Source organism: Ictidomys tridecemlineatus, chromosome 9 (genome assembly GCF_052094955.1).
Source record: "Ictidomys tridecemlineatus isolate mIctTri1 chromosome 9, mIctTri1.hap1, whole genome shotgun sequence".
Lineage (NCBI taxonomy): Eukaryota > Metazoa > Chordata > Mammalia > Rodentia > Sciuridae > Ictidomys > Ictidomys tridecemlineatus.
Window position 1 is genome coordinate 98,456,802 of NC_135485.1, and position 27,343 is coordinate 98,484,144.

General features: G+C 35.3%; 1 long non-coding RNA gene across 2 annotated transcripts; it reads right to left on the reverse strand.

Moving 5' to 3' along the window:
- Nucleotides 1-27,343, reverse strand: LOC120892547 (uncharacterized). 2 transcript variants are annotated; one of them, XR_013426044.1, is made up of 4 exons: nt 27,224-27,343; nt 17,177-17,677; nt 455-548; nt 1-179 (listed from the first exon to the last, which is right to left on the reverse strand). It is a non-coding gene; the product is annotated as an uncharacterized LOC120892547 (long non-coding RNA). The 2 variants fall into 2 exon arrangements; XR_005737264.2 differs by lacking the exons at nt 1-179; nt 455-548 and having other exon boundaries at nt 15,399-17,677.

Genomic DNA, 27,343 nt, shown 5'->3' on the forward strand with positions numbered 1-27,343 from the left:
TGCATACAATATTGTGAGTTTTAATGATTTAGTACATACAAAATAGTCCCATGTCCAAAATTGTTCCCTGTCTGACTTCAGGGGACATGGAGGCATAAGCCGAACACAAAGAATACTGGAGGAACATACTTGTGTCTTCCATGTAGTCATGGCCCAGAGCAAGTCAGTCCTTGTAGAGCCTATAAGAGGTTTGGAAAGCCATTGAAGTTAAAATGAATGAATAAATAAATAACCCCTGGTGATTATTCTAGAATAATCTGAAATAATTTATATATCTGCATTATTTTAGAGCAGGTGATGAATTTTATAAAATGTATAAGTGTATGAAATATCAAATGGAATAAAAGTTATTTACAACAATTTAAAAATTTAATTGGTTTGATTGGCATTTTCTTGATATCCAGAATGAAATGCAGATATAAAAGAAAATATACTATAATATGTTTTATTTTACCTGAAAGTGGAGATCAGCAGTTTCTTCGGTTGATGCAAGTTGGAGTCGCACTGCACCATGGATTGTGTGAGCCTCCAGGAGGTTGTGGGTGCCACTGTGAGGGACACATTTTACCATCACTGATGCCATGTCTGTGAACCTGAGTTAAGTGGGCAAGTCAGATTTGCATCTACAAGTCCTGGGTTTGGGTCTGTCTTTGCGACTTCCTGGATGTGTGACTTTGAGCCAATTCCCATATATCAAATGAGAACAAAGTGATTCGGCAGGCTGGTTGTGGGGTTTCAATGAGATGTTTCTGAAAGTATTTCCAGTGAGAGTTCATTTCCACTCTCCTAGCTTCTGATTCCAGTCAATAACTGCTCTCCATATATCCCCTGATTTCTGGTGAAGTTCACTAGGAAGGTACATAATTCACTCCTTCCAGTAGTGGAGACTTAGTTCTTAGGATATATATGTATATATTTTTATATATTTATATATTTTATATATAATATATAATCTCAAAATTTTGCATTCTGACTTTACTCCAAGACTGTTTCTCATCATTAAAATAGGAATGGTGATAGCATCAACCTGTTGTCATAATTAGACAAATTTATACAAGTAAGACTTTTAGCTCAATACCTGACACATAGCAACCATTTACTGAGTGATTATTATTATTAGTCTCACTTTATGTGTACACATAAAGGATTTTGATCTTCTGAGATTCAGACACTAATCTATGTCTCTTTAAAAGAATCAATAAGAAAATGAAGGGGTGACTAATGCTATTAAGTTATTAGTGGTCAAAAACTGCTATAAAGGGACAAATGGATGTTTCATATTTTCAGCAGGGTTCTGTGGTAGCTTAGTGTGTTTCTTTGAGAAAATTTAACACTAATAAAAACTGACTGATCTAAAAAAAATTCTTACATTTCTTGATTAACAATGAAGTTTTATTGTCAAATTGGCAACGTAAAGTAAGGATAAAGAAACTTTTGTTTCACTTAGATGGAAATTAAGAAAAATACTAACAGCCAAATAGGTAACAAGTAACTTCATTTACTAGGCATTGAGGTAAGTATCTTAGGAGATATGACTGTCAATAACTAATAGTTACCCTGAGTAAATGTACTCAATGCAATTAGAATAGTCTGGCATGTAGTCAGAGCTCAAAAATAGAATTCCTTCTTACTCCTTGAAAGAAACTTTCCAGTGTTGTTGGGAGATAAATACATATGGAAGGTAAAATTCATTACAAAAGAAGGTTTTTTAAAAACCCTATAATTTGATTAATACCTGCAGGGAATGCTATAGGAATTCAATTGGCTCACCCTCAAGAAATGCTTCTTGGGAAAGGTAGGATTTTAATGTTTCTGTGTGCCCCAGAAGTTGTGAGATAATGCCTAGTAATTAGCATAAGCTTGAAGCTAAATAGCTGGAAAAACACATTTCAGGACATTGCAGATAAAATCATATTTCTATAAAAAGAATCTGCTAGATGTTTGGCTGACAAAACATCAACCATAAAAGGATAGTTTAATGGATTTCAATTATTATCTATACACAAAATCATAGCACCAAGTTTATGTGCATTGTTAATCATATGCTGTGAACCCGGTAAGAGAAAATGTGACAAAAGCATCAGATGTTTTTTCTTTCTGATTTTTGAATTGTGATATTTGATTTTTGAGTGTCACTAAAAAAAAGAGTGGATTTTATTGGAGCAACTCCTCTATGGGAAGGGCATGCTCTTGTTGGAGAAACAAAATGATACTTCAGTGAATGCTTTTATAAGTCACCAAATTCCTTGCTTTTTCTTTTTAAAAATTTTGTTAATGTAGTATAGTTATCCATATTATAATACATAATGGGGTTCATTTTGAAATATTCATGAATGCTCCATTTCAATCATCAGTACTACCCCTTCCCTTTCTTTTTCCCCTGGTTTTCTTCCTCTACTCTATAGGTCTTCCTTCTATTAATTTGATATTTTTAATTGGTGCATTATAGTTATGTATGAAAGTAGAATTCGTTGTGATATATTCAAACCTGAACATAGCATAGTTTGGTGGATTTCATTGTGCAGTTCCTCCCTTTCCCAACCCTCCCTCCTTCCCTCTCAGCCCCCTTCCTCTCCTCCACGGTTCTCTCTTCTATTTTCATGAGCTCTTCCTTTTAAAAATTCTTATTTTTCTCTAGCTTCCACATAGAAAACATTTGACCCTTGACTTTCTGAGTCTGGATTATTTTACTTAACATTATGATCTCCAGTTCCATCCATTTACCAGCAAAAAGACATAACTTCATTCTTCTTTATGGTTGAATGAAACTCTATTGTGTATACATACCACATTTTCTTTATTCAATCCTCTATTGAGGGACACCTAAACTGCTTCCATAACATGGCTATTGTGAATTGGGCTGCTATAAATATTGGTATGTATCTATCACTATAGTGTGCTTATTTTTTTTCTTTTTGAAAAATACCAAGGAAGGGGCTAGCAGTGTTATATGATGGGTCCAGAGAAAGAACTCTGAAAATAGTGAGTGCTTTATAAAATGACAAGTTTTCTTGCTATTTCTAATATTTAAATTCTGGAAGACAACATATCCCAACCCAGAGGATTCTTTTGCATATATTTTTATTGGTGTATTTTAAACCTGTGGTCACTTCTTAAATTTTAAATTATGTTAATGATACAGTTGTTTCCTAAACTATTTTAAATCGATCCGTCTTTAAATATATTGAAAACTGACATACATTACAGACATGAAAAATTTAAGCGTACAAGGATATTCATTAAGGTAAGTGGTTATAAAATAAACGTATAAAACAAGTAGCTTTCTGATATACTATGTTCTTATGTAGAAAATATGAAGGGAAAGCATTTTGTTTTCACTTACAAGTATCTAATATTTAAAAGTAGTTGACAGGAAATGTCAGGAACTAGATGAATGAAATCATAAAATTCTATAGGATAATATAACAAAGATTTGAGAAGATGACAAAACATTTGAAGAAATGGAGAAATACCTTAGAAAAATTAAGCTTAATTTTTTGAAAGTCAATTTTGTTTGTTTATGTGAATTGTAATATCACAGAAAATCCCCCTTTGTTGTGGCAAAGAAGGAAAAGAACTTGACAAAAACATTCTAAATTTTAAATTGAATAAACACGTAAGACTAGCTGGAAGAATTCTGGAAAACAAAAGTAAAGTATTGCTTTACCAGGTACAAAATGCATCATAAAATTTCTCAAATTAAAACAATATGATACTGATTGAAAATATCTATCCTTGGACCCCAGTATGTTCAGGGATTTGGCGTATTAGAGAGTTACCATCTTGATTGGTTGGGGGAAAATGCATTAGTGGAGAAAATGTTTGTGCAACATAATCACCTGGGGAAAATATCATTCTTATGGTGGTCTTTTATGTTATTCATCCTTGTTAAAAATAAGAAACTGCAAAAATGACTGAAGAAAATATGGGGGGATTTTAAGCATATTTAAGCATATATTCAGGTAAGAACGACTTTTCTTAAGCATGACATGAAAGGCCAAAACAAAAACAATAATTAATATAATTCTAAAAATTAAATACTCTGAATAGAATAAACATTGCAAGTGAGGTTGAAATAAAAAGTATTTTTCATATGTGACAGAGGCACGCTATCCTGAATATACAAAAATCTCTTACAAATCAATACAAATGTAAACCCCAGCAAAAAAAAAAAACCCAAAAAACCATGCAAAACCAAAATTCAGCATACATCAGAAAATTTTGTTCAAGATAATAGTGGGACACCAAGATCAGAAGAGGAAGAACATTAAATATGACATAAAAGTATAAAACAGAATTCTTAATAGTGAGTTAATAAAAGTTTTGTTATGCTGCCAAGTATCTCAAACTTTACTACATTGTTTATAGAAATACTTATCTTTGTTATGTACTGAGTATGATTCTAATCTTCACTGAAAATTTTTCTTAATTGAACTTTAAAAAATACTTAGGCAAATAGGGTATTTTTTGGTTTGTATTTGAAAAGTACAAGAAATTATACTAGCTTCAGACATGGTTGAATCCATGTTATCAAGACTCAAGTTTGTCTAGCTATGGCTTAGCTTTCCTCTCCTCTGCATGGGCTTCATTCTTTGATGAGCACCTCTATGCGGTGGACCCTATCAGTTGGAGCTTTGTCATTGACAAAACTAAGCCATATCAGTAGACAGGTTCCTCTTCTTCCCCAACTGTTACATTCCTAGGATTAAGTATCGTTACACCAGTGTGAATCGCATGAGTATTTCTGAATCAATCATTATGGTCAAAGAGATGGACTATGCTCATCGGTGAGGTATGAATTACATATCCATGCAGAAGCCCAAGATTGTCTTTGACCATCTGAACCACATGGACTGAAAATAGGAAGAAGTGTTTCCAAGAAGCATCAGGAGGTTGTTACAAGGAGATGGAATAAATAGTGGACAGTAAATAAACTTTTGATTTGTTATCTCAAATCAGTCCTTCTGTATATTAATCTATAGTTAAGACGAAGTTAGGAAAGCAAAAAAAAAAAGCATTTGGTATTGTGAATGAACAAGTAGCTCAATAATAGAGATCCTTTTATCTAGTTTCCCTCAACAATATCTTACAAAACTACAGTACTGTATCAAGCCAGGAAATGGACATTGGTACCGTCAAGATACAGAGAATTTCCATCACAAGATCTCTTATTTTTGACCTTTAATATGCACACTCATTTCTCCTCTGTCCTTCTCCCATCCTAAACCCCTGGAAACCACCAATCTGTTCTACATTGCTATAATTTTGTCATTTCAAATAATGGAATCATATAGTTTGTAACCTTTTGGGAATGCTTTTATCACTGAGCATGATTCTCTGGAGACTCATCAAGGTTACTGAGTGTACCAGTAGTTTTTTTTTTTTTTAACTGGGTATACTATAGCGTGTTTAACCATTTACCTGTTGCAGGACACATGGGGTGTTTCTGCTTTTTAGCTATAATGGAGTTCCCATAAACATTAATATACATATTCCTCTGTGAACATCCACTTTAATTTCTCTAGAATCAATGTGCAGGGTGAAATGTAAGTTGGTTTAAATGAAAATTATTTCATCTTAAAGAACTTCTCTTCATTGTTTAAAGAATTCTTCAGTAAAGACATTGCTCTTTGATTTCTGTTGAAGTAGTGATTGTTAAGATGAAGTTAGGGAAGCGAGAAGAAAGCATTATTGGTATTGTGAATGAACAAGTAGCTCAAAGAAACATTATTGTACTTCAATAATTTCCTTAATAATTTATTACGTGGATAAACTAAGGCAATTTTAAGCAAACTTTCATGAAGCATAAAGACTACTTTGGAATTTTGAGGCATGACAAATGCAGTTCACCCTGCAGGACTTTTGACTATACCCTCTAAAATAATAGTCATGTGGGTTTGAAATTTCCTTTTCTTTAACTATTACATGCTTCTTTTAAATGCAATTGGTTCAGAAATGATTAAAACAAAATCTCCCCTCTAGAAATGCTTTTAAGTAAAGCTATGATTTAAGATTGGTTTTTATATGGAAATATTTTTGCCCTTTCAGTCCTTCTATAGGAAATATGGATTCTTTTTTTTCTGGAATAGAAAAGTAGTTGTAGTCTGATAATAAATGTTTTTGAGAAGTAACTTATTATAATAAATAATTATGAATCATAGTCTCAGGCAATCGAGTGAAACCGATATAGAATTTTAAAATGTCTTTATTTGAGCAGAACACATTCTCAATAAGACATGGGTAAGCTGAATGAAAAGCTATATGTAATATGCACCCAGTTCCATAAAACAATTTTATTATAGGATCTCACACCCTTCAAAAACTGAGTAAAAGCTGTAACAATGTCAGAGAACCTAAATGATACCCTTAGCAGCACTATTATAATTTAATATTGGTTGAGGTGTGAGCAGTGAGCAAGACTTTCTATAAAACACAGCAGGAGAGCTGCTTTCTGTTCTTTAGACAACCATGTGTATCAAACTAGTAGTGAGGCTTTTGTTTCTTTATGAAAACAAATTTTTTCCAGAAGTTGTCATTTGGGAATGGATAGAATAACTCATTTGAAAACTCAATTTGAGTCAATCGTCGCACTGTGCCGTATAGATCATAGTCAGTGAATAATTTTTGAACAATTAATAGACCACTTAAACTTAAATGTGTTTTAACCAGTTCACATAATACATTTTCTAATATTTATTAAATACCACATGTAAAGCTACATAGAAAATAGAAAATAGGAAAGGAAAAGTGTGTGGTATTTGTGGCAAGGATGAATGTCCAGTGGGACTCTACTACAGGCATCAAGTCAAAGTTATTAGACTGTTTTGGCTGCAGGTAACAGAAAACATGACTGACAATGGTGTAAATATTTAATAGTTTTTTTTTTCCCTCTTATAAAGCGCGAAGCCAAGAGATAGATGATTGCTCACAATGCTGTCAAAGATTTAGGATCCTTCTAGCTTTCCATTCTACCTCTCGTTTACCAGCACTTTACTTTTCTGCTGGAGATTATTCTGTGGCTTTCATCTGGCTACCAGAACACCAGGAACATATCCTTGTAAGAAGAGGGAAGGAGAGGTTTTGTCCATTTTTGTCCTTTCTATCAGGAAATATGGGGACAACATTCCAGGTTGCAAAGAAGAGTAAAACATGATTATTTGGCAAGGAGAAAGAATTTCTGATTAGTATTTTGGAATCATTGCCTCCCAGAGACGAACACATTATGCTCCATGAGTAAGAGTTCTGAATGGCATAAATAGGGCAGATTGCTTACTGGCGGGCAGTGCGGTCTTCCCCAGAGGCAGAGGAGAATGAACATGATGATGGCAAAGTCTTGAAGGACTTTTTTGGTAGGTATAGGAGTTTAGGATTTGTCAATGTAAGTCATCAACTAATAGATTGGGTACTTGTCATAAACCATAGTGTATTTTTGCGGTTTTAGATATTATTGTGTTTATACAAATTTTTGTGGTATTCAGTTTGTTGTCCTAGAAATGAGGGGCCTAGTTATCTACCTGAAGCCAGATCTATCATGGAACAGCTACTATGGCTTGAGAATTCCATCAAGATTTGAGATCGGGAGACGAAAGTGGCCCGGCAACCTGACAGTGCCACATCCGTCTAACTCATGTCATTAAGAGAATTTGTGACCAGTACCTGCACACTTGGTGCCTCATGTCTAAATGTATGAACAAAAATAAAAACATGCTTTTGGAAGGTGGTCTGATCCCTTAGACGTTAAATATGCCTGACTTGTGCTACCATGTTTTGCTGTGTTCATTTAATTAATTTTCTCCTAAAATATATCTAGCTTATCATTATAAAACCAAGAATGTTTGGCCACATATGGCAGATGGTAGGAGGTCTAAAATATAATGATTTGTAATATATGTAAAAGAAATTTCTTTTAAGGAAAGTACCACAAAGGAAATTTCTACTTAAAATTTTTTTTTAATGCTAGGATGATGATGATGATTACTTTGGTGGTTCTGGGGATTGAACCCACGGCCTTGTGCATGTAAGGCAAGCACTCTACCAACAGAGCTATATCCCCAGCCCCAGGAAATTTCTTTGAGAGTTTAACTGTCTTCCTACCTAAAAATACACATGTGTATGAGAGTTTATCAGATTTGTGGTGAAGTTACTTGTATCCTTTTGGGTTTCAGAAGATTTTAATTGATTATGTAATTGGCTAAAGTTTTTATCTTTTGGAGTTTTTGGAGGCTTTATGGTATTCACAGAAAGAGTCAAGAGCCATGTTCAGAAAGGAGACAAAAAGCTTTACACCTTATTTTTATTATACAATGTTCCTTTCCTGTAGGAAAAAAATAAGTGTGATTCATTGAGACATGTTAACTAGGAAGTAGGGTCCTTACAGCCTTTCACATCTGGAAGAAAAATTGTATACCTATTGCTAACACAGATTTAAGCAACAGGAACCAAGGCTTGAGGCACAGATAAAAGTAGGTACAAGCAGCAGTGACATTATAATTAAAAACACTTGCTGATTTTTTTTTAACCAATTTTAATGACTACTAAAAGGACTTTTATAGTTGGGGGCTAGCCAAGGCAGCACAGGTCCAGAGTGTGCATTTTTGAGGCAATCATAAGAAACCATCTATAAGGATTACAGCTCGATGAATTCTGATGATTACCTCAAAATCTCTACACATAAAAATTTCCTGTATCGTGCCTTTAGTTCTTACGTTGTGACTCTTCCTATTATATTTTTAATTTTTGTTTCTGTGGTCACTGCTTTAATTTTCAGTAGCTTATTTCAAATTTTAGATCCAGATGTGTTTTCCTTCTAAAGCTAAAACAGAAAATTCAGTTTCAGGGTAAACTGTCAGGTGTGATTCCTTCTTCCTTTCACTCTTCCTGGATCACTAACATCTTTTTTTAAGGCAATTGTTTTATTTTATTTTGGTACTAGAGGTTAAACCTAGGGTACTTAACCATGGAACCACATCCTCAATCCTTTTAAAAATTTTATTTAGTAAGAGTCTCCCTGAGTTGCTTAGGGCCTTGCTAAGTGGTAGAGGCTGGCTTTGAACTTTTGGTCCTCTTGCCTCAGTCTCCTGAGCCACTAGGATTACAGGTGTGCTCCACCATGACCACCCCAGGCAAGCATTTTTAGAAACCATTTAAACACCTAGAATCCTGCAATATTTAACAAAAGGGAAAATCAAACCTGGGTGGATAGCTACCGAGTTAGATTTTCCCGCTGTTGCCTCAATATACTTTCTAATTCTACTCTTTTAGGTACTACACAACAGAGTAAAACAATGTGACCTAATTTTTTTGGCATTTACAGATTTAGAAGATTCTCAGACGAATTCCAGAACATAATACAGGGCATTAAGAAAATTTTTTGTCTATGAAAGAACAATGTTTACCTGTGCTTGTCTTCTGGTTTCATGGATTTGATGCTATTTTCCACTCAAAGGCTGACATCATATTTGTAATTTCACCACATGGGCTACTTTTGTTTTAAATAGCACTGGGTTCATTTTTTTAAGTTCTTTTTTAAATTATACTTAACATTCAGATTCATTTTGACATAATTAAAAAGCATGGAATATAATTTGTTTTAATTTTAGGCCCCAGTCAGTACTTCTTTCCCTCCCATCCCCCGTCCCCTTTTCAGTTGCCTCTACTCTACTGATCTTTCTGCTGTTATTATTTTTTAAGTTAGTGCCTTGTAGTTACACATCACAGTGAGATTCACTGTGGTATATTCATGTATGTACATAAGGAAGTTAGGTCAGATTCATTCCCCTGTTCTTCCCTTATCCTGTTCCTCTTCCCCCTCCTTCAATCCCCTATATCTAGTCCCCTGATCTTTTATTTTGATGACCGCCCCCCCACCATTTTTTTTCTTCCTTGTTTTGCACTAGCTTCCACATGTCAGATAAAACATCCTACCTTTGACTTTCCGGGTCTAGTTTATTTCACTTAGCCAATTCCATCCATTTACCAGCAAATGCCAGAATTTAATTCTTTATGGAGTATGAGTAATACTACATTTTCTTTATCCATTCCTCTGTTGGCACACATACCGAGGTTGGTTTCATAGTTTGGCTGTTGTGAAACAGATTCTACATGATGGGTGTTGACCCATTAGAATTATAAACATGACAAGGATTTTCAGATCACATTTGTATTCAACTAGGTCAAAGTGGAATACTTGGAATAGAGTCAGTGAAAACCATGGTGGCGGGGAAGAAGGTGGCAAGAGGCTTTTTAGGAATGTGTTTGGGACTTTGGACTCTAGAATTTTTGTATTGTTTACAGTAAAGGAGAAACACTTTGCTCTTAGGTGGAAGAGTCTTGGATGAGGATTTTGTAGTGCTAGAGGATGCTGATGAACCGTTCACCTGGAATAATGAATGTGCAAACTAAACTAAGGGTAAAAATAACATTTATGGGTTTTTATAAGCTGCTTGACCTGACATGTTCTAACATATTTTAAGCCTGCTTGCTTCCAAATATCTCTTAAATAGCAAATTCTATACAACAGAGGCTGATGATTTTGGGCGACTAATTATAGAAGTAATGTATGCTATTTCTATCATATGTCTAATTTAGCTGAACAGAAATGAGACCTTTTTTTGTGTGACAGTATTGGTATTTGGAGATTCTGCCAGTTGTCCAGGTAAAGACGTTCTTAGCTTCCAGGGCCCTTAGAATTCACCTGTTTTTGTAGGGATGGGTTTTAGATTTGATTTACAGGAAAGCAGAGCAGATCTGGTTCACTCCAGATTATTATTTGCTAGCTGATGTGTTTGAGAAGCTTAGTGAGAAGGTGTGTGTGTGTAGGAATAATTTTAGCTGTCACAGGTAGCTTCTTGTTTTGTTAGGCTTGTTGAATCTCCTTATAGAAAACAGCCATGTCCTGTTTTTCAGGTTTCTTTAAAAATCCTTTTTTCAGTGCTTTCCATTCCTCACTAGCTGTTATTTTCCTGTGTGTCAACATGCCTTCTCTCTCGAGCGTGGCCAACAGGGCTGCCTCCCTCTAAAAGCAATCCAGCTCCCAAAGGGCAAATATTTTGGTCATCATTTATGTGGGTAATTACAGATATTCCTTCTGTAATTTATTAAATTATAGGAAGTTTAATTTTCCTTAGTTGTGGGTTTTGATCACAACAGAAAGCTCTCTCACTAGCTCTAGTGACTTGCACTCAAATCTGTTGTAGTAGATGAATATTTGTCTTTGAATTGAAGCTTTATTTTTTTTCCCCATCACCATAATGTGAGTGGATGGTGGATGGAGTGGAAGAGTTTAAACTTGTCATAGGAATGAAGATCCATCTGGCAAGTTTTAGTCTGGCTGAAGTGTTTTGTTGTTGTTAAAACCGCCTTCTCACCACTGGGATTTAGAAACTGACTAGTAGTTTACTGCAGGTCTTAAAAAAAAAATATTTGCGAATAAAGATTGGGCTCTTTTCCTGTCCTTTCCTCCAGTGTGCTAGCTTATAATAAAAATGTTTTAGGCAAACACAATTAAAATGTAAACAAAGTAAGTGGTGTGGTACATTTTAGTTATACTTCACTCCAGAAATAAGTTTTTTTTAATGATTACATGCATTTTTCTTTTGATTAATTCACACATTTTGCTATCAGAATGTCTTCTGCATAAGAGGTTAAACTGAAACATTACGTGGTTCTAGGGAAGTCAATGTAAAATTGAATATGCAACTTTAGCACCATAGTTTAAGTGCAGACTGTGCGTAGGTATGTGTTTAAGCTTCCCATGTGAGTAGTAATCAGTGTTTGCCAGTACTTTTTTAGGAGGTAGGGGGGAGCAGAGTAAAATATACCTTCACCACATGAAAGAAAAAAAGGAAGAGAGATTTTAAATTCCATAAAGGGTTCACCTGGACTCTGGCATGACCAACTGGATCAACTCAATAAGATCACCTCCTATCATCTATCTTCCTGAGGGATAACTATCAGGGAAGTTTCTCGAAAGGCAACTAGGGGTTCCAGGGACAGTGGAGTCCCTGTGACTGGCTCTTCTTGGAGTTCTGCCTCATACAGGCCCTTGTGGAACTGTGCTGTGGCTCTGATAACTATTCAAACCCACAGATTTCTTTTTGGTCTATGTGTAAATATATGTCATATAGACTGAATGCTCTTGCCACCTTCTTTCCCACATGGTTATCTCTGATTATATTTCAAGACTTCCACTTTTACCTAGTTGAATAAAATGTGATTGACAATCCTTGTAATGTTTATATTTCTAATGGGGTCCACACCTATCATATAGAAGTTTGTGTGTTGGGACCCTGATTTCCAATGTGAGGGTATTTGGAGATGGGTCCTTTGGGCAGGAATTAAGTCCTTGAGGGTGAAAGAGCTAGAATGGGATTCCTTTCTTTGTAGGAAGAGACCAGAGAGTTTTTCTTTATTTCTTTGCTGTCCAATATACGCAGATACAAGATTATAAACCAGGAAGAGGACCCTTACCAAAAATCTGACCATGCAGGCACCCTGATCTTGGATTTTTGGTTGCCAGAACTGTGAGGATTAAATTTTTGGATGCTCAGGCCACCTACATATTAGTTTTTAATATCAAAGTCCAAACTAACTAAAGCATTATAACTTTGTAACTGAATACACTCATGCAAATACCCTGGAATCGGGCATTTGGCTGAATCAAATGACTCTATCTGGCATATCATTGGTGCTCAGAACTTAAGTCCTGTTAGAAAAAAGTTGGGCAGCCTACTTACTTAGACATTTCCCTGGAGCAAGGGGACCTCCTAGAGAAAGCCTTAACCTTAAGACACTTTTCCCATTTCATTTAAAAATCATTAAAACCTATAGGATGTACTTCCAGTGCAAAGAAATGCTGTGATGAAGAAAATATGAGGAGGATGTGACTAAGTTGAACCAGTGCATGGGAAACTGTATGAAGGGAAGGTTTGTTTTTGTTCTCCAAGGAGCTTTACTCTAAACCTTAATATTGTAATAATCACTTTGCTTAATGGAAGTGGATATATGAGTGAATCCAAAGACTCACAACTTTGGGAATAGAACCCAGTTTGACATAGATTATCTTATAGTCTGAGCTGGAAGCCTAGCAAGTCACAGTAGATGTCTCAATATGAGTCCATCTCTGTTTTCTCTTGGCTCTAGTGGTAGCCACAGTGGTGAGTTAAGATGCAAGAGACCTCAGAGTGTGGGATCCATTCAAGGGGCACCTTGGGATTGCATCAGGCACAAACACCAAGAATCTGGCATCCAACACAACACAGCCACATGGAAAGAGTTTCTGGAACAACAATGATTATGGAGACCACCAACCTAAAGGGGAATGTGTAGTTTTGAATCTATTGGTAAGATGAGAGTAATCAATGTTAATCCCTTGGACAGAATAAACATTGTGAGAATAGTTAAATATACTGGGATGAAGAATTAAAAAAATAGAATGGAAAACTTGGAGTTTTACTTTGCAATTTTACTGTAGAGAGACATTTTTTTTAATATCTAAAACTGAGGAAGAAGCCACCATTTACAGATTCATATTCACTGATCATATATAAAACCTTATATTGGGGGAATTTCAGAATTGTGAGCTTGAATAACTTCATAATAGTGCATCCTACAATATGAGGAGATGTGTTTTCTGAGGTTCTCAATAGCCAACAAATGGAAAAAAGTCAACTCAAAGAATCTAGTCAGAAAGGTATGAGTTCAGAGTGCATAATGGATAAAATATAGGACTTGAGTCGGAGAGACCTGTGTTTCAATCTCGATTCTCTTTCTGGCTGTGTGATTTTGTTAAAGTTATTTAAACTTTGAGATTCAGAAAATTTAAACAATTTGAATAACTTAATTTTTTTTCCTCTGTGAAACAGTGACGATCATATCTGCTTTGTAGTTGCCTTTGAGGATTAAATAAGATAATGCGTATTAAGGAATCTAAGAAAGAACAGGAAACCAATGTAAGGCAGCTATTGTAATAGAAATGCTGACAAATTAATTCTTCAACTTCTCATATCAGGAGATTTTAAAATTATGGTATTAATGTGGCAGTGAGATGAGGCATCTGTTTTTTTTTTTTGATAATGATTATTTTTAATGGCCCTTCCTGTTTTTTAAAAAATGCCCAAGGAAAAAGAAGAACTGAAAACGGCCTCTTCCTGCAATACCATCTTTCTCCAAGTACCATTGCACAATTGTTGGCTGCAGTATTGCATTGGCCTAAAAAAACACTACTATGGACATGCAACTAGTTAAAGAAGTACTTTAAGTAAACAAATTCCTTTCAAAAACCCTCAGAAATCCACATGGGTAGCAATATCATGATAAAAATTTTTGTAATTTAACTTTTATTTTAATTTGTTTTTTGAAAATTATAAGTTTATACCTATAGTATTGCCATTAAACTAGGCTTCCAATTTAAAGCAGAAAAGATAATTGAAGCAACTATTGAGAATGAACCTTGAAGGACAAGGACATTTATGGTTCTGAGAAAAAAGATGGCCCTTGGCTTGACATCTATGAGTTTGTTCACATCATGGAGAGTGCTTTTGTATACCAGGGATGAGGTTTTTTTTTTTTTTTTTTTGCTTATTATTTGAAGGGACAGGAAATTTAGTATTTGAATTAGTGAATAGTATATTCTTATGGAGCTCTAGTAGTATTTGTTTCAAAATGTCACTTAATACAATTTTTAAAATATTTAAGTGTAATCTATCTTCCTATTAGAAAATTTGTAAAACATGGATAAAAAGAACAAAATTTCACCAGAGATAACTATTCTATTTAAATTGCTTTTGTACCCATATTCACATATAAAGCAAAAAACACAATAATGTATTTGTAATTGACATTTTTTCAACCAAGAAATTTATTTTGATTTGCACATATAATTTTATTTTATTTTGAATACCCACACAAGTTTCCATTACATGAATAAACTGTAATTTAACTAATCTTCTATTATAAACCTTTTAGCTTTGTATTGATTTTTGCCAATTATAAATAATATTTCTACAAACATTTTTGTGAAAAAAATCTTTGTACACATCTATAATTGTGTTGTGAATGGAATTGTGGGTCAAATGTGATATGCAAAAATCTTAGAAGTGTTTGCTGCCAATTGCAAATTGCTATCCAAAAGGAAAGTTACAAAATGCCATTCCCATCCTCTAGTAACTCAGTGCCTGTTTTTCCAGCTTCTCAACACTGCTATTATTTCCTTTAAGACTATTTACTTAAATGATAAAACACATACAGCTTTTATTTTTCCTAATCGTGTGCTTGATCATGTTTTCCTATGTTGTCTGTCACTTCCTGGTGAAGATGTTCCACGTGACTGTGCAAATGTTAAGGTTTAAGTATAGAAAATGAAGCTACTTCCTTGGATAAAAATCAAGGTAAGTCTTCCCTTTTCCCAGCTCCTCTTTGTACAGCATCTCGCACATTCTTTAAGTGAGGTGTTCATATTTTTAAATTATAAGGAACCGAAAATTGATTTCACGTGGAAGTTCAAGTGGTAGATCAAATCCATGATTTATGCTGTTTAGAAAAGGGCTTGCTGAAATTCAAGATTCCATAAACATATATCACCTCACATTATTCTTGCACCTTTCATCTACAGATCAGGTGGTGCTAAAAAGAGTCAATATAAATATTATCATTCATCATTCAGAATCCTTGCATGATGAATGGAAAGGGCCTTTTAAGTCCTAGTGCAACAACCTAGTCAGTTCATAGAGAAGGAATTCGGACTTCATGAGGCAACTCGGTGAAATGAAAAGGTTTTCAAATTTAGACTTACATACGTGGGTTTGAATCTCGATTTTTACCGCTCACAAATGTAAATAGAAGAATAAAGTACTTAATTATTTGGAGCTTTAGTTTTTTCATCTCTCAAGTATATTAATGCTGGCAGGTTCACTGGATGTTGTGAGGTCAGTTTCTCTTGTTTCCTTTAATGGCTTGCCCAGGGTCACTTGTGTTATTAATAAGATAGAGCTGACGAGAGCCTTAGCCTCTGAATGTTCATCATATGCTCCGTTTGCTCTATCCTGATTTCTTTTTTGTTAAGGAGTTTGAAGCATGCCATATTAAAGCACATCATTTTAGTTAAAAATGGACTGGGATGAAAAAAAAAAAAGAGTGACAAATACTTATTTGGTCCACTCAATGTGCTATCAACCAGCCAAAGATCACCATGAACATACTGAGAGTTGAAGGAGTTCGAATTATTACTGGAATTAGTAAAAGGAGACTACACACCACATATGTGGTGGTATGTAGTGTTTTAGCAAGAGGGTGTCTGAAAGCATGGGCGTAGTTGATTCAGAAGGAAAATTTAAAGTGGTTTTGCTCTGGATTGGATGCTTTCAGGAACTCGGGATAGCTCTGGTTTAAACATCTCTAAGATGGCAGAAGCAAAGCAACGCAGAAGGCAAAGTTGGAAGAAAAGCAAGTTCCTCAAATCAGCCAGGGTGCTCAGATGTTTGGTATTTTTGTGGTGGCACAATAACCATGTCTCTTTGTTCAACAAGATGCTTAATTGGGTTTGTCATCCTTCTTTCTCCACCATGTTCACCAGTATTGGTGATAGGGAAACCTGTTTCTGTTGAAGGACTCCAAGGACTATTTGTGAAAGCTGGGTGAACACTTTGTGTTAGTCAACTTTCTGTCTTTGTGACAAAATACCTGAGAAAATCAACTTGAAGGAGGAAAGGTTTGTTTGGCTCATGGTTTCAGAGGCTCCAGTCTATGTTTTCTTGGCTCTGTTGCTTCGAGCCTCTGTGAGCACATGGTGGAAGAGCTGCTCACCTCATGGAGGCCAGGAAGCAAGAAGAGAAAGGGGCCAAAATCCCCTCCAAGGGCATTCACCAATGTCCTAACTTGATTCCATTTAGCCCAACTTCCCAAAGGTTTCTCCCCCTCCTGATAGGCACCCTGGGCTGGTGACCAAGCCTTTAGCACATGGGTTTTGGGGGGACATTTCAGATCAAAAGTAAAACACTCTTCTAAACATCAGTGCCTGGGTATGAGTATCTGGCCAATGTCTGGATGCCAGGAGCTGCCTTTGCTTTTTTCTTTGCATTTCCTCTCTCTGGACACCTCTCAGCCAGGAGTGACTCTAGAACAAAACTGTGGCCAAAGAGAGATAAACAGAAATTTTCTGGAGCTTCCTCATAAAACTTACTTTCAGATATTGGCGATTCCTTTTCTATCGGCTTCATCCTCTGTCTTCTTGTTGGAAAGGGGATATAATTGTGGAAGCTGCAACAGACTTGTTGTAATTGTGAGAACGAGGTCAAGGAGATCTCAAACTCTTTGGCATCACTGATCTGCTGAATAAGCCATGCACTGCTAACTCTGGACTTCTCATTATAGGAGAAAAATGCTCCTTGATTTTTTAAAGCCACTCTAGTCAGGCTTTCTGTTCATTACCTTGTAGCTAAAAGCATTCCTAAAATGTTAGGTATTCATGTTCATTATTTGCTAAAGTGGGCACTCTTCTGACAGCTAAAAATTTCATGGCGGTTCAGGCCATCTTCTATTAGGGGAGAGAACTTGGAAATTTCCCTTCCCCCCTTTAAGAAATTAAGCTCATGTTAGGTGAATGAATTACTCTTCTTTCCGCTTCATAAATTTTGTCATTACTATTTCATTCAGATGCAATTGCTTCTTAGGATTCTGAAATCTACATTAAAACAAACAAACAAAAAAAAAGAAAACAAGTTTTAGAAACCTTCCAGATTAAGTTTAGCAGAAGTGTAGGCACTTTTTGTGTGACTCAATCATTAGAAGAATAGATATATCTATACATAATTGCTAGATAATTGTGACTTCCTCATTGCAATGGTCTCTATCCCAATTGTGATTTGTTAAGCTTGACAATATATTGGTTGCTTCTAATGATTATTGACTCAGAGGTGAAGAGAGCTCCTGTTCTCCTAGGGGGATAATTCCCTGGTTACTCAGTACCACTGTGGTTAGAAGGTTAGACTCCATAGCACAGAATCAATGCCCTCGGAAGCTGATAATGTGTTGGTAGGTAAGGATGAGGACAATAGGTAATTACTATTAATATTCAGCATGCAGGAGAACAAAGCCACAGGGAAAGCAGGAGTCCAATGCATGCCAGATGCTGAAGGAAGTTCCTGACGAAAGATAAAAGTTCAGAAAAACTTGATTTATTGACAGTGGGGATTTGTACATTAAAAATTATGTACCCGTGGTCAGAATAAATTTTACTGATAATTATTGTATAAGCCTTTCTTTATAAAATTTTCTTCACCCCACTAGGTGTAAAATAATTGTTGTTCCAGAAATGCTTGAAATATATTAAAATTGGGCACCATTGGATGGTTTAACCTCTATAAAACGGACAGGAATCATAAAATATTCTTTACAGCACGTAGAGTGGCCCCTGTAATTAGCTCCTTAGGAGGCTGAGGCAGGGGCAACCCAAGTTTGATGGCAGCCTCAGCATCTTAGCAAGATCCTGTCTCAAAATTTTAAAAAAGTGATGGGGGTGTAATTCACAGAAAGGAAGCCCTGGGTTCAATCTTCATACTGCCAAAAAAACAACTAATCCTATGAATAGTAAATTATTTAGAAGACCACAATTCGTAAGTAACAGATATATTATTGAGTAAAATATATTACTAAACACTGTAGTTAACAAAAGATGTCCAGATTTAGGAATATTTAATTTATAGGAAAGATTCATGTCCATATAATTAAGTTGGCTATGAATCTTACATGGAACACTCTTGAATGCTAGCATATGAAACAAACCAGTGCTCTTTCAAGAAAAAGGAATTACAATAAAGTAGCTTTACAATGTAAATTTCATGTCTTAAACTTGAAACGTTTATGAAAGGGCTGATTTTTCTTAAGTTGTTGCAGGCAAATTAAATAAACACATACACATGAAGTGATTCATATAAACTCTGTCCACTGGTAAGTGGTTACAGGCCTTTGTTGAAGTTATAGGTCTGCTATACCTTGACACATTCAGGAAATTGCAGAAATTTAGCTAATGAGGAACATGCAAAATCCTTGTTTGGTAGCAATATTCAATGTGATTATCACTTTCTCTGTTTTCCTCCTCATTTTGGTTTGCTCTTTGAAATAAACAGGAGATCTGTGCTGGAACGATATTGGAAACGAAGGTTAGAAACTTGTCCATTTTCCTTTGGGGGTTTTATGTTACTATCAGTTTTCCTTCAGAATTAAGTTCTATTGAAGTACACGTTTGATAAATTTTTTTCGAGAAAATAAATGAATGAAATAAAAACTCTCAACCTTTATCTAAGAGGAAGGGTACCAGAAACTTCTTTGTGAACCTGTTAAAATAGTGAGGGCAAGGAAAGGTCAAGTTGTAATTCAATAAAATAAATACCAAATTGGAATTTTTTTAATATTTATTTTTTAGTTGTGGTTGGACACAATACCTTATTTATTTATTTATTTATTTATTTTATGTGGTGCTGGGGACAGAACCCAGGGCCTCGCATGTGCTAGGCATGCACTCTTCTTCCGAGCCACCACCCCAGCCTCTCAAGTTGGATGTTTTAAACTTCGTAATGAGAAATAGAAGAGGGAATCTAGAAGTTGCATGCCATACGGTGTCTGCCTGATCTAACTGCAGACAGCCTATATAACATGCTCTCTTTGCAGTTTTGTCAGGAAAAGAGAGAGAGAGAGAGAGGAGAGAGAGGAGGAAGGAGAGAGAGGAGGAAGGAGAAAGAAAGAAATCTCTTTAAGATTTCTAATATAATTAATTCATAAAAATTCTTCTGAGATTCCATAAGTATTCCATGGCTCTTTTTAGGATCACCCCAGCCCCATTATGAAACTTTCTGTCCTCTCTACTCCTTGTCTACCTGGAAAATCCTTACTTTTCCCTTAGGAGTTATCTCAAACATCAGTCCAGAGAAATAAGTTCACTATTTCTTCCCTCTTTAGCAGAGAGGAAGACTATATTTTGCACCTTCTTTTGGTTAGTTATGATCAGTGTAATTAATTTCTGGCCAAGGGAGTTATGTATGCCTTTCCAGACCTTGCTCATGAAATGCCTCCTACATAATCCTCTATGTTCTTTCTTTTCTCTCATATGCTGGTTGGATGCAGAGGGATTAACCAGTTTTCTGGGTGATTCTAACTGTGCAGCTAAGATTAAACCAAAAGTATAGGGTAGGGGTCCGTGGTGTGTGTGTGTGTGTGTGTGTGTGTGTGTGTGTGTGTTTCCTGCAGTGGGTAAGATAATAAATATTTCAGGTTTTGACTTTGAAAGTAATACAATCTCTGTTGGAGCTACTTAATTCTACCACATTGGGAGAGCAGCCATGGCAACATGTAAGCAAACGGCTGGGCTGGGTTCCAATAAGACTTTATTTAAGAAACAGACAGCAAGCTGGTATTTACCTTCAGGCCAAAGTCTGACGATCTCCTTTCTAGAACAGGTATTTTCCAACTTTTGTTCTCAGTACTCCTTTATCCTTTTAGAAAACTATTGAAGCTCACAAAAAGCTTTTATGTGTTTTATGTGTTATATTTAGCAAGAATTACAATAATAAAATTAAACTGAGAAATTTAAAAAAATAATGAGTCAAAAATAATAATACATCTATTATGCTAACATCAATAACATTTTTTATTATAATTGCATTGCAAAAAATGAAAAGAATGGCATCATTTTATATTTTTTCAAAACCCTTTATTGTCTATCCGAATAGAAGACATCTAGAATCAAGACCCATACTCCTTTTGAAGGAACATATTTTTAGTCTTTTTAGATAACTGCAGATATTCTATGATACTACATCCCAACTTAACAAGTGATAGTTTCTTTCTTTCTTTCTTTGCTGGGGATTGAGTATAGGACCTTGCCCACACTAAGCATATGCTCTTCTACTGAGTACAAATCCCAAGTGATAATTTCTTAAAATTTCATTGCAATGTGAAATCCAAAACCATATCAATGAACTTTCACATTCTATTACATTAAAATCTATTGACTTATTTTCATTTTAAATAAATCTTTTACTATGTATGATTTTGTAATGTCTTACATTGGTTACTTGGAAAATACTGTTTTACTGAGTTATACCATTGTGAATTTCATTATGTAAAATTTTTTAAAAATCACATTTGTTAATATTGCCATTGATCTCATGAAAAAAGTCTTTAAGTGTTCAGAAGCTGTCAAGCTCATGGTGGTGTATACAAGTTTTCCAAATTCTAATTTTTACTTGAAAGCTTAGATTTTTATCATTGGCAACAAATACTGTAAGGTTGTTTGCCTTCAAGTGACAGGCTCACTTCATTTATTTTCGAGAAAGCAACTGCCAAGTACCCAAGTCTGAATAACCATATTTTGTTTATCACTTGTTCTTTCAAGTAAAAATGGTGCTCTATGAAAAAGAGATGAATCAGTTTGCAACTCAAACAATCATACATTGCTTTTTCTCAAGGCAACCATTGTACTTGGGTATGCATCTCAAGAGCTGTATGTGTTCTTTGCTTTTGGTCCAACAGAATATTTAAAAGATCTATACTCAAGTGTTTAGATTGGTAAAGTAAATCCCTTACTTTTTCATCAGAGTCATCTTAACTTCAACTTGTTTTTAAAACTGAGAACATGGTGATGAAATGATCCAATAGACATTTTTAGTGATCAATACAATCCTTCAATTTGGTATTATTACCTTGATTTGTTCTAAAAGACCAACAATTTCTCCTATCATTACATTTGCACCATGAGTTGAAATGCAAAAAAAAAAAAAAAAAAAAAAGTCCAGTAACCTCTTAGTGTTATTCTGAAAGTAACTTTGATCTCATGATTTCACTAAAGGGGTTTGGGATTTCCTGGGTTTTGCAGATCATATTATGAGGACCATTAATTTAGAAGATGTATTCTATTTAATTTTTTTAAATATTTATTTTTAGTTGTAGTTGGATGTAATACCTTTATTTTTTTTTTTTATTATTTATATTTGGTGCTAAGGATCGAACCCAGGGCCTTGCACATACTAGGTGAATGCTCTTCTGCTGAGCCACAACCCCAGCCCCTAGAAGATGTATTTAAAAGAATCAGAGTGTAAGTGTGTGACAGCTCTTGTTGGCTGCTTTTGGTAAGGTGTTTCCAGTAAGAAATGATCTCAGAAAGAACTGACCATTTTCCAGGTTGAATAGAAAACAACAGAGAGTCCAAAGACTTTTAGAGAAAAATGGTTGGAAATTCAACTGGTTCCAGATCCCAAATGAAGACATAAAGGACCCAGTCAGAGTTTTTAGTTGAACAACATGAGTTGGTTCTATGGTCAAGATCAGATAAAAGGAAGAAGAAAGGTGGAGAGGCGGAGGGGAGAGGAAGAGAAATGCTAGAGACTGTAACATGGAAGCAAATACAACATGAGCTGAACAAGTTTTTGCAGAACTTCATTGTGAAAAAATTCAAAATATCAAATTGAACATCTTTGACTCCTTGATGTATAAAATTATTTATTAGCTTTAAAATGTTTGGATTTACTTATTTCAACTCTGGCCAAGGGGATTAAATAAACAATAAGAAACCCTAAAGGAAAGAGGGCTAAAGAAAGGGGCAAAGGAATTATTCAGAGAGAAATAAAGTTTAATCAAGTGACTCTTTTTCCTCAGGGTAGTGGACTTCCATAGTGATTTCAGAATTGAAGTGGACTAGTGAAGTTTGTCCTAGCAGTCCCTTTGTTGAATGAGAGTTTTAATTGTAGCTCTCCTGTCCCTGTTCCATCATTGTATATAGAGCAAGCCCGTAATGAAACTTTACCCTCTGTCCTCTCATCTGCCTATCAGGTGAAAGTCCGGGTCTGATGGGGAACTCCATGCACCTAAGAGATCAGGAGGCCATTAGATGAAAGAAACCTGGTTATCAGAGGAGAGTAGATTCTGTTCTACAGCCTGCAAGAGACTGTGACATGAGCAAGGAATAAATCTTTATGGGGCTATATCACTAATGTTTTTCTTGCAACATTTGTTATAAACATCCTTTGTTATAACACACAGACTAATCTGCATAATGCAGAGGCTAGTTTCTTGCTCTACACATGAGGAATGAACTAAGGCCGTGGAAGAAATAAACACTTATTTAGAAGTAGGATCAGTAAGCCATCGTAGGCTGGTAGGATATGAGAGCAGAGTGAGAGAATGGGAGTCTGGATGTGTTCTAGTTTTCCATCTTGGATCGGGGTAGGTGTAAATTGTGGATAGCACTTAGAACAGTCCAGTTAAGTTGTCTAATAGGAGTAATATGCAGGCTGAAAGCTTGGGTCAGAGGCCTGACAGGGAGGAATTATAGGACCATCAGTTTTTAGGTAATGGTTGAAGACATGGGGAAGGAGGAGTGGTAGGGGAAATTTTGTTGGAAAGACAATTTGCAAAGAGAAGAGAGGTCATTGATACCAGAGAGTAGCGCCTCAAAAAGACAGTGATAATGAACACCCAGGAAGATAAATGACAAGATAGATCACAGAAACCAAAAAAAGACAATTGAAAGAAATATAAAATGGTAGAGTCAAATATTGCAAAGAGTTCAAATACAAGTAAATATTCAGTTTGATAATTGGGAGTATTGGTGTTCAAGAAGATAATTTCAGTGGAACATTGACATAAAATTTAGATCATTGTGTGATATGTTTTTCACATGACAGATGGAAAACCAGAAGCATTAAATCTTGACCATAGTCGACATATAATGTTGAAGTTTGGCTCTGAACTCTTGCCTCTTCTATATCGCAACCCATACTCTACATGCTTTGAAGCCGAATCAGAAAAGCTCAGTTTACTAAGATGCAGATTCAGATAGAATTTTATTATAATAATAATACAGGTAAAATAGGTGTATTGAAATTGGTATCCATATTTACTAATGGGGAAGAAGGTAGAGGAGTGACCATTGTTCTATTTTCTGAAAGAGGATTCTCTTTCCCTTCTCTCACTTTTCACTCTCCCTTCTCTCTCTCTGTATTTGTCAGATGTCTGTCACTATAACAAATACCTGAGGTAATCAACTTATCAAGGTGAATGTTTTATTTTGCTCACTATCTTAGAGGTTTCAGTCTGATTGGCTAACTGCATTCTTCTAGACCTGTGATGAGGCAACATCTCATGGCAGAAGCATGTGGTCACTGACCTTGTGGCAGGAAAGCTAAAGAGTGAGCCAAAAGGAGGCCAAGGGTCCTATTGTCTCCTTCAAGGGTATACCTCCAACCCCCTGAAGACCTCCTGCTAGGCTCCCCCTCTTAAAGGGTCCAACACCTCCCACATCCTGGGGACTAACCCTTTAACACATGGGTCTTGGGGAAACATTTAAGATCAAAACTATAGCACCCACCCTCCTGTGTTTTTAAAGCTGATTGTACTGATAATATCATAAACCAGCAGTTAGATTTTATAATATGAATGGGTATATTAGTGTCATATTTTTAAAAGTAAGGCTATTTTAGTTTTAGAATACAGGATGTATCAAACTTCTAAAATAACTTCTTTCTCAAGCTATAATCTTTAAGTTGGCTGATAGAACTTTTTCTCTTATAAAACTTAATTGGCAAGATCAAAGGCAAGAAGAGTTTAACAGTCACCTTTATATATACCAGATGCCTTGTTAGCAATTCAGTATTTTAAGTATCATGCCAAAAAGCCCAAAACGGAGCCAAATGTTTTAAGAGATTCATCCTATGATTCTTTTTTCTTAACAAACATAAAGGTTGATGTTACCTTAAATGCTGTCACAGAACATAATTTCAAAATGAGCTCTTTAGCAAATTAAATGACAGACATGTAGAAACCTGAAGAAACATTTACTCCTGTGAGTCAAGGTGTCTACAAATCTTGTGTAGGAAACAGCTTATTTTTCGGTTCATACAATGAAATGAAGAAAAGCAATTGGCATCATTTGAATCCATTATTCATTAAATTTTCATCCTTTTGTATAAAGGAATATTTCTTGTTATGTATTGAATTTCTAATCTGGAAGTTTACTAAATTTTTTCCATTTAGATGTGTTATTTTTAGTAATAGAGGACCTCCCAACTTGGGACTCAGCACTTTCATTTTAGGGAATGTATAAGAATCCGTGCAGTCAGCATTATTAAACATAAATGTTGATACTGTCCTACTTAAACTGCAATTTTTGATGGCACAGTTCAGTGTTATTTGTGCCCTTTACATTTCTATAGCAACTATTTCTGTAGAAGTTACATATTTTGGTTGATTTTCTAGTCAAACAGGAAGGATATGTTGTATTGAGAAATGACTTGTATTCAAAAAACTTTTCCAAAGCCCTATCCTACACACATGTACAGAAACCTGTTTGCATGTTCAATTTTATAGACATTACTTACATTATCTTATAACATGGTAGCAGATCATTCATAACCTTCTATTAAAAATTGAGGAAACAATTTAAGAAGGAAAAAAATGCCTAGCACCAGCCTAAGAAATCCATGTTACAAAAGTTGCACATGTGGATTTTTTGTATAAAATACATAGAAAAAATGTTATCATATACCAATTATGTTACATAAGACCTAGAGTAATAGGGCATGTTTCTTATTTTAAGAGATACTGTTTTATAACGCACACTGTCACATAAGAGAAAGTTAAAGAAAATAGAATTATTGTTTAAACTGAGCTCCTTTTGTTTCTAAACCAAGTTTATTTCTTTAGCAATTTGAAAACATTTTGATTTTTCTCATCAAGACTTAAATTTATCCTAATAATTATTTCAGAAAATCCTAAAACTGAGATGAAATTGAGTATCTGAGAGGTATAGATTTCTAGTGAATCTTTTTTATAACCTCTTTTATGATAGAAGGGCATGTTACAACTTCTGAATCTCTTCTCAAATGTCAGGTGTGTCTAACACATTTTATAAAGACAATAACAAGGAAATTCACAGTTAATTTTAAGTCTTGCAGTTTTGAAATTTTTTAACAATAAACATGTTACTTTTTCATGTTCAGGTAAAACATTTCATTTTTGAAATTACAATTGTTGCTAGGTTTTATATGTAGTTTTTTTTTAATTGTAGATGGACATGACACCTTTATTTTATTTATCTTTATGTGATGCCGGGGATCAAACCCAGTGCCTCATACATGCTAGGCAAATACGCTACTACTGAGCCAGTTGCTGTTTTTGATGACTGTAAACTCAGTAAAGTCAAATGAAACAAATATTTGGTATGTTCATAATACTGATTTCATTCATTCATTCATTAAACAAGTATGAACTATTTATTATGTGACAAGGTAGTATACCGGTGTCACTAGATGCATAACAAAGAGCTAGCCCTTCAATACTTTCTGAAGCTTTCAGGACTAATTTTTTTATAGCTCTGAAGAAAGACATTTGGCATATATGCTGAGCAAAGAGGAAAAAAAAAAATCAAACAAAGCAAAAACTGGATGCCAACGAATTACAAAAAACCCACTATTTAACTGGGTACAGACCAAAGGTTGTTAGGGCTACTGGCCACAGCTCTCTGAAAAGGACCCAGAAAGTCAAGCTGACCTCTTCATAGTGACAAGTCGAATACCAAGGTTCAGTGGTTCTTGATGCAAATTCAAATATTTGGATGTCTGTCCAATATTTTAGTTACAGCTTGTTCTATTAATGTTGTTTAGAAATGAGTGAAATGTGACATGCAATAGAACATTCGAGGTTCTATTTTTATCATCTTTAATGAACGAAAATAGTCTGAATTTTGAGCACATTCCCTTAAGTTCATACAAGGTTAGAGTGGCACGATACTCATTATCCATGAATCATGGTTGATAACAAGAAGTCGGTACTGTGAATTCAGAACTGAAGAGACAGAAAACAAGATCAGTACAGGCTGTGACGCACTTCGTGAAAGGAAGAAATGGGTGATACAGTCACAGGCTGGATCGGGAGTGGCAGGGGAGGCCAAGGAAGGTGTCTCTAAGGAGTAAAATCTGAAGGACAAGAAGTCTTGGAAAGAACCAGGCAAGCGGTTACTAAATGAGTACCATAGAAAGTGTGCAGCTCTGAGGTGAAAAGAACTTGTTGATTAGAAAAAGCAAAGAGTAGCTTAAGCTCTCCTAGGGACGATCTTTCTGACTTACATTTTTGCATGTCTAGCAGACAGCGCCCTGCCACCCAGCCAGAGAGCCGCACTCAAGCAGCAGTGACTGATGTCCCCCCACCCCTCTCAACACTAGGTTTATTTTCTACTTACTCTACGTGTCCATTGCTGTGGTTTAGGTGCTCTGCTCTGTCCACCTCACTCTGGAACCCAGACTGACAGCAGTTTTTGGTGGCAGAAAAAAAAAAAAAAGGCAAATTGCACACAGGTTCT